Source organism: Rhinoderma darwinii, chromosome 7, assembly GCF_050947455.1.
Source record: "Rhinoderma darwinii isolate aRhiDar2 chromosome 7, aRhiDar2.hap1, whole genome shotgun sequence".
Classification (NCBI taxonomy): Eukaryota; Metazoa; Chordata; class Amphibia; order Anura; family Rhinodermatidae; genus Rhinoderma; species Rhinoderma darwinii.
The window spans coordinates 90,433,553-90,442,386 of NC_134693.1; the positions used below are offsets into that span (position 1 = coordinate 90,433,553).

Genomic DNA, 8,834 nt, shown 5'->3' on the forward strand with positions numbered 1-8,834 from the left:
GCTTTGTACGCATTCCAGATGATAAAATCGTCTGAAACCGATATTGAATTCGTGTCAAAATATTGTACCAGTTCCGTCTCCAATACGTGTTGATGGTCTGGATGCGACAAAATATATTAATTAAGCCTCCATACATAAGTAGGCGAATGCGAAACGGTTTCATTAAGTAAGAGCGTAATCGGTGCATGGTCCGACCAGGTTATCGTGCCGATCTCGGTCCCCACCACTTCCCAAAAACCCTGATGCTCCAGAAAGAACATGTCAATGCTGGAATATACATGTGGAAAAAAAAATGTAAATCTACCTCTGATCCGTGATGACACCTCCAGGTATCATACAATACCCGCTCACTTAAAAGAGAAACAATAGCAGATGGAGATCTCCGTGACTTTGCCGAAATATCCAGCGAAGGATCCATAACAGAATTAAAATCCCCTCCCACAACCAAACTCCCGCGTCTGACAGCATCCATCTTTTTAAAAAGAGATGAGAAGAATCTTCACTGACTAGTGTGAGGAAAATACGCATTCACTAGGGTATAAGAAACATTATTAATGTCACAAACAACGATAAGAAATCTTCCCAAAGGCTCTAGTATAGTAGTATGCAGAGAAAAGGCCACAGAATCCCCAAACGCCATCAAAACCCCACGTTTCTTCCTAATCCCATCAGACGAAAAAAAAAATTGGGAATTTAATATGCGCACATTTAGGGTGTTTACCATGAATTTAATTAATTTCTTGAGCAAAAATTACATCACCACGAGATATAGTGGCTTCCTTCCAAAATATACTTCTTTTAAATGGACTATTCAGACCCTTCACATTAAGGGATATTATAGTAATCTGCATACCTTATAGCAGAAATGCCCACCCGCCAGCACGGAATCAACCGTGCCCCAAGCATTACCATATAACCAATTGCCCTTGTGTAATATGCAAAAAATAAAAGGTTGTAATCCGGTACAATACAGAAAAAGAAAGTAACAGTACAGCAGGAGAGGGAAAAAAAAGGGTTTATCACCAGGCAAAAACGCACTACTGGTGAGAACTTTGTGGAAGACCCGACTAGAGGTGAAGCTCTGTTGGATCTGGTCATTTCTAATAATGCAGATCTTGTTGGGAATGTCAATGTTCGTGAAAACCTCGGTAACAGTGATCATAATATAGTTACATTTTACCTATACTGTAAAAAACAAATGCAGGCTGGGAGGGCAAAAACATTTAATTTTAAGAAAGCCAATTTCCCCAGGATGAGGGCGGCAATTCAGGATATAGACTGGGAAGAACTAATGTCAAATAATGGAACAAATGATAAATGGGAGATTTTCAAATCTACTTTGAGTTATTATAGTGCAAAATTTATTCCTACAGGTAACAAGTATAAACGACTCAAATTAAACCCCACATGGCTTACACCTTCTGTGAAAGGGGCAATACATGACAAAAAAAGGGCATTTAAAAAATACAAATCTGAGGGTACATCTGCAGCCTTTGTAAAATATAAAGAGCTTAATAAAATCTATAGTGGCTTCCTTCCAAAACATACTTCTTTTAAATGGACTATTCAGACCCTTCACATTAAGGGATATTATAGTGTCGTGGAAATCCATCGCTCAAAATATATTAGACTGAAATTTATACGAGTCCCAACAGACTCTCAAGGCCAGACCCCATTAGTCAGAATCCTAATTAGGATATTTCACCGATATATATCGAGAGACGAGAAGAAAACACACAGACGCTGCTGATAATGTTAAAAATTCTCATCTGAAGGATTTATTACCAAACTCAAACTGTTAAACTGAAATTCAGAAGGGGTGTAGGCTTGAGGTAAACCAATCAGAGACAATGTGACAATATTTGTTATTCAGTAAAAAGCATACAATAAAATACACTCCCTGTCCATCTTCGCATGGGAACCAAGGTCAAAGATAAAACATACGAAATCAACATTACTTGTATTAAAGGAACAATGACTTTTCTATTCACTACAATAAAACCAAGATGGGAACTCCAGACAAAATGGCTGCTGCACGAAACGAAATCATTTAAACATTATCATCACTTTCACATAATACATATCTTAGTAATTCGGCCTCCTGCTTGATAATTCACAATGTAATTTCATACAGAGAATATAAGCAAATAAATCATCCTTCACAAACCTCCCTTTTTCTCATATTAAATTACAGAAATTATATATATTATGATTATGAAACTCAAACAATATATCAATAGGGCCACAACTAATATGATGCCATCACCAATGTCCGGTTAGGGTATGGGGTCCCACCAGTGTATTGACAAGTCATGTACATCATCGTCGTCCTCTTCTTCTCCTGTCTTCTGCACTTGATACTGCTGACGGATTCACTCAGGTCTTTGGTCTTTACTTGGAACTTTGCTGATGTCATCAGGACTTGATTTGGTCCTTTTCATCTGTCAGACACCGTCTCTTTTAGTTTACGTCACCGGGCTATACACAACACCTCATGCTGTGAGCCTGGTGTGAGATCCCACGTAGGCGGATTAGTGGGGTGTTATTGTGACCCCACAAACCCTCCGCTCATCTGTCTTCTTACTTGTCTGGGCGGCTGCTTGGAATTGTGACACTGCCGTCAGTTCATGACAAACGCGTTGTACTGGCTCCGGCTGCTCCTGCCGCACCTCAGTAATGGAGTTCATCGTATTAAAAATCTTTTGGTTCATGTTTACTGCCACTTGCTGGGGGACCCCAACCCTTGTCAATTGTTACTAATCTGGTGATAACATCTACGTAACAATGTCAGGCCCTTAAACTAAATCAAACAAACACCTTTTATATAAGAAAAACGTCTCTGTTCTAATGGACAGGGCACCTAGAAGATGTGTAATTATTGGGTACATTTCATATGCACTTGGTTTCACGCTTTCCAGCAGGATTTGTACCTTGATCTGAGCTGATTGCCTGGAACATTTCCAGCTCACCAAATATACACAGATTCAACATGTTTATCTGACAAATGTCGCAAACCAATTTTTCTTACTCTAATTTGTATTGCATGGGGAGGCCTCTCAAGGTCTGTTCTCTTCGTGGGAGGCGGGTATGATAAGGTTGGCACCGGTCTACCAGGACTGTTCTGTAGGCAAATCAAACAGCTCTAACAGAATTTAGCAGCAACAGCTGTAAAGCCTGGGACATACCAATTAGATCTCACCAAATCGATCCTTGCAGTCTTGGGGCCTATGTGAGGTCATACACCATCAATGCAAAAGCCATCAAGAGTGCCTTGGGTCTTACCGGTTCACGTTCCCTTATCCGTCCACATTCTGTTAGAATCTGGTTCTCACGCCTTCCGCTCCCAGTTGGACTCGTCCTGTGGAGAACAAGCTTTTTCATTGTATAAACATTAATTGATCTTAATCAAATAATTAATTTGAAGAAAAACATTAACAAATAACATCTTTACATCAAACGTTCACATTGAGCAATAACTAGAAATGATACATGCAAACTCATTTTTCTTCTTTATATATACATATATATATATATATATACACACACACAAACACTGCACAGAATTTTCCTTTCACAATAACAACGACAAAAAACAAATAACTAAAAATATTTTCAAATGGGAATATTCCACTTCTGTACCTTTTATCTGACGCATGACTCTAATAGTCCAATGCTAAGGCTGATCCAGAACTTTACATAAAACTTAACTTCAGTATTTAATATTCCCACAACACTTCTTAAATACAATTATTAAACAAACTAACTTTGGGATAACATCTGGAGAACTGCTGATATCTTATTGTACAAACATCAGGTCAATACTTGGGATAACATTGTTCCCCCGTCACTTGCACACAACGTCTGCAGTGGGGAAAATACAGGCCGGGCTTCAGGCCCCCCTGAGAACAGGTCTACACCTACACACACGAGCACATTGTCATACACTTCTACCTCGGGTAGTTGTATGTTCTGCAGTCGCTGGGACGGGTAATCTGGCCGGGCTGCACTTTTCACAGGTACCTTTGCTGTTTTACCTATGTCATGCCGTGCGCACATCATGCCGGCTGCTACAAACCTAGTGGTGGCATTATTGTATCCAGGGACAAGCCAATTTACTGACACCTGGCTACATATACCCTTGTTGTCAGTTCTGTTTTCTCTTGCTCTCTCAATTGGCTTACCCAATGATCCAATAAAGTTCCTACTACCAATGGGCCCATAATTGTGGGCGATGCCAAAAGCGTACCTATAGTCAGTGTAAATGTCGGCCGTCTTACCTTCTGCCAGGTTACAGCCTCAGCGAGCACCTCCAACTCCGCTCCTTGAGATGAACAAGAAGGTGAGAGTGGTTTCTGGGTAATTTACCTTGTGCCTTGTATCCTGTTCTACACATGCTGTATATGATAAAGTATGTCTACATTACAAATTTACATTGGAAACCCATGTCACATATAGATAGAACATTTCAAAAGGGTGGAGTTTTATTGTTCCACATTTATCTGATGATCCAGAACACTTGTAAATCCCACCACCAGGTCCTGTAAATACCTGATTAATACAAAAACAAACAAATTATGTTACTGAAATCTGGCATAAAATAAACAATATTCAAACAATTTTTTTTGTTTTGCCTTCTCCCCATCTAAATCTGTAAAGACTCATCTGTGAGTGACGTCACCTCTGCCTCCTGTGTAAATTGGCTGGAGGGGGATCTGGAACCATCTACACATAAAAACCTCAAAATATAAGTTACTGTCATACACATTTAATCTGGGTTACTCCTTGAAGCTCATACACATTTAATCTGGGTTACTCCTTGAAACTCATACACATTTTGTAGATCTCCTAGAACCAAATTCATTAATTCAAAACAAAATAAAACACAAAACAAAACTACCTGATCAGTCCCTTCAATATTGGGAAATCTTCAACCCTTTCTCAGCCACTGGGATAGGGCAGTGCTTGGCATAGCTCCCTCTGGCTGTGAAGGGGTTATAAAATTGCCTGGAAAAAAAAAGGAGAACAAAAAAACAAAAACTACCTGATCAGTCCCTTCAACATTCCCTCCTATTTGGACTCTGCGAAAATAATGTAGCAGGGTTCAAAACTACATATCAACATAATGAAATTAGACACTCTATCGGGGTGGCACTAGTTTAACCCCCTGTAATACACAACAGCCTGGAACAAAAAAAAGATTACTTTCTCCTGACAAAAATACATTTTATCTTTAAAATGACCTGCAACCATTTACCTGTAAAACATCTCACATTTTCAAAAATAACGTTTAGGCAGCACCATATCACGTGCCTCATGTGTGAAAACAAAAACAAGACAAATGTAATTAGTTATTCAATAACACAGAAAATAATATATCTGGTAATATTAATTACTGCAAACCAATAAGCTGTACATAAGAATAGGGAACAGAGGGGGCACATACATTTTCAAAACCCCGTGTCTCACAATATCTGTAGTTTAATACATTTGAATTAACATCAAAACATTCCAACATTAAATCTTATCACATTATAACACATTAATCTGCAGTATAGCTTTTATCTTTCTACAAACAGATCCAGCCGGCTGTAATATTTTTCTCGCTTGGTGTAGTTACAGACGACTGCGCTGCGCGAAAATAAAACACGTTGCATAAAAAAAAAGTAGAACTGATTTTAACCCCATACACAAAACACTAACATTTTTAGACATTACTGCTATTAAAAATAGGAAACATACAATATAGTTCTGCTTTTATTGTGGCCATTAGTTTCAAACTTCAGACATGTTACATTACACACATCACACAGATGTCTCATCACATCACACATGTTACATTGCACACATCACACATCACACAGATGTCACATCACATTACACACTACACTCCCCCCGTTCTGACCCACGTTAGTCACTGCAATGTACCCGGCTGCTCCGTTTTCTTCACTCTTCCAATGAAAATTTACACCTGTATTTAAATTGTTCTTTCTCACATCATCTTACTTGTAACCACCTGTAATCACCTGCTTTGTCCTTTTAACTTATGCCTTGTCCTGGCCACTCCACTCCCTTTCTCAACTTTCCACAAACCATTGTCTTTATCACATGCAAACATCCTTCTTACGCTGCCAGCCTCTTCAACAATTTTTTTTTCAGTGTGTTATTTTGCCTTCACATACTTTATAATTAAAGCCCCAGCTCCTTTTGCTCATTCTAATGTTGGCCGGGACCAGTGCCCCAAAGCATCTTTGTCCAACTTCCTCCTGACCCCATGGTCGGAGAGCAGTAGGGTGATTTCCGGTAAATCCCCCACCTCCAGGCAAACAGGCCACGTTTGCCGACAGATATCTCAGACCAGTCTATCTCCTAGACTGTCTTACCAATACGATATCAAAAGTCGTTCCTCCAGACATTCTAGCAGTAGGATCCTCTGATCCCTCACTGTATTGAACATCAAGAACAGACAAAATGCTGCCAATCAACAATTACAAGAGCAAATTCTTCAACACAATCGACATTCATGAACCTCCATTGATTCAAGCAGGAGTTGGTCACTTCACTTATGCAGAACACTTGCTGCCGGAGGGGTGTCTTTCAGTTCATACAGCCCATGATCTAGCATATATCCCAAACTCTTTCCTCTAGCACTTTGCAATGGTTTCACATGCAAATTATATTTGGTAACATATATATATTATCCTCCCCGCTCAGCCGTTCACTTTGTGGGTTGTAGTTTAGGGGGCTGTTATCTATGTTGGTGATAATTTCTTTACGGGCTATGGGTCTGATCCAATACCAATGTTCTTCACTGTAATTACTACTACGACACAGGTGGCATCTGGGGTAAGTGTCAGGTCATTCATTGAATACAGGATGTTATATTACAACGGTATTCAATCCAGCGGTCTGATGTTATACTACTACAGACTTAATTACTTGGATGTTATTTTACATCAAAGTGTATATGCCGGATTATCATGTGCTAGAAATCAGTCTGTACTTATTCCCACCTTATGCGATTCTGGCAATGCATACAACTGGTTTATGGACCCTTACACACAATATCACTGGCTGGCAATGCGTTAGGAAAATATAAATGATTTTCTAATACAGTATTCAAAGTCTTCCTTATTGTACTGGGTAATGGTATTGAGTGCAAATTTAATATAGACACAATTGCTTCTCCTTGCACTGGATTCTACATTATCAGGACTTAACCATTGAAGCCCCTGTGGTACTACAGGATATTACTCACAACTATCTCACCTACAAACAGTCAGTACCTCCCAACTATAATCCCTGACAAACGGGTAACAGAACAACTATTAATCCTCAACAATTTTACACAACTAAATAACAAATAACGCTACAACAAAGCAGCAAGCAGAAGTTTTGTTTTTTCCTCACAGTCCAAAACAACTCTTTGCATTTCAAATACTTCACATGTGAGCTACGGCTTCTCTCTGCCATGCGCTACGTCACTGCATTCCAAAGGCTTCTCACAATTTTTCCTGGTTAACTATGTATTTGCTGGCAAAAATTCTCTCATGTCTTTCATATCAACAGTTTAAGATCACGTACACACCTGCAATCCTTCATCACACAAAAAGCTTCAACATACCTTTTTGGATCCATCTTGCAACCCACTGACTAAGGAGTCTCGTCCATAGAAGTGACGTTCTGACAGCTGGATTCCAAGGCTTACGCAATACATGTGTGAATGGTGTAAGAATAAGCTCCTTACCTACCGCGGTTTTTTGTAATTCACAGATGCAAAGCCAGACCTCTCCAGTGACAGCTTATCAGACGTGCAATCTTCCTGGGTTTTATCGGCACCATTACTGTCGTGGAAATCCATCGCTCAAAATATATTAGACTGAAATTTATACGAGTCCCAACAGACTCTCAAGGCCAGACCCCATTAGTCAGAATCCTAATTAGGATATTTCACCGATATATATCGAGAGACGAGAAGAAAACACACAGACGCTGCTGATAATGTTAAAAATTCTCATCTGAAGGATTTATTACCAAACTCAAACTGTTAAACTGAAATTCAGAAGGGGTGTAGGCTTGAGGTAAACCAATCAGAGACAATGTGACAATATTTGTTATTCAGTAAAAAGCATACAATAAAATACACTCCCTGTCCATCTTCGCATGGGAACCAAGGTCAAAGATAAAACATACGAAATCAACATTACTTGTATTAAAGGAACAATGACTTTTCTATTCACTACAATAAAACCAAGATGGGAACTCCAGACAAAATGGCTGCTGCACGAAACGAAATCATTTAAACATTATCATCACTTTCACATAATACATATCTTAGTAATTCGGCCTCCTGCTTGATAATTCACAATGTAATTTCATACAGAGAATATAAGCAAATAAATCATCCTTCACAATAGTAATCTGCATACCTTATAGCAGAAATGCCCACCCGCCAGCACGGAATCAACCGTGCCCCAAGCATTACCATATAACCAATTGCCCTTGTGTAATATGCAAAAAATAAAAGGTTGTAATCAGGTACAATACAGAAAAAGAAAGTAACATTACAGCAGGAGAGGCAAAAACAAAAAAGGGTTATCACCAGGCAAAAACGCACTACTAGTGAGAACTGCGGGGAAAAAAACAGTATCCAGAGCTCAAAAACAGGCTAAAATGAAGAATAAATGGACCAGAACGCCTCCCAGGTGAGGCTGAATCAAAAATGGCGACCATTTCTACTCACGACAGTCCAAACTTCTTGAACACGAACTGGAGACATGGGACGTTGAGAAGAGGATATCGAGTCGACTGAAATGTTCCATTTCTTTAAGGGTATG

The 8,834-nt window shown here is 39.2% G+C and overlaps 1 long non-coding RNA gene across 1 annotated transcript; it reads right to left on the minus strand.

Annotated features, from left to right (window-relative positions):
- Window positions 1-1,750: 1,750 nt before the first annotated feature.
- LOC142658020 (uncharacterized) lies at window positions 1,751-8,406 on the minus strand. The gene is made up of 2 exons (XR_012850018.1): window positions 5,042-8,406; window positions 1,751-4,897 (listed from the first exon to the last, which is right to left on the minus strand). It is a non-coding gene; the product is annotated as an uncharacterized LOC142658020 (long non-coding RNA).
- Window positions 8,407-8,834: the final 428 nt, after the last annotated feature.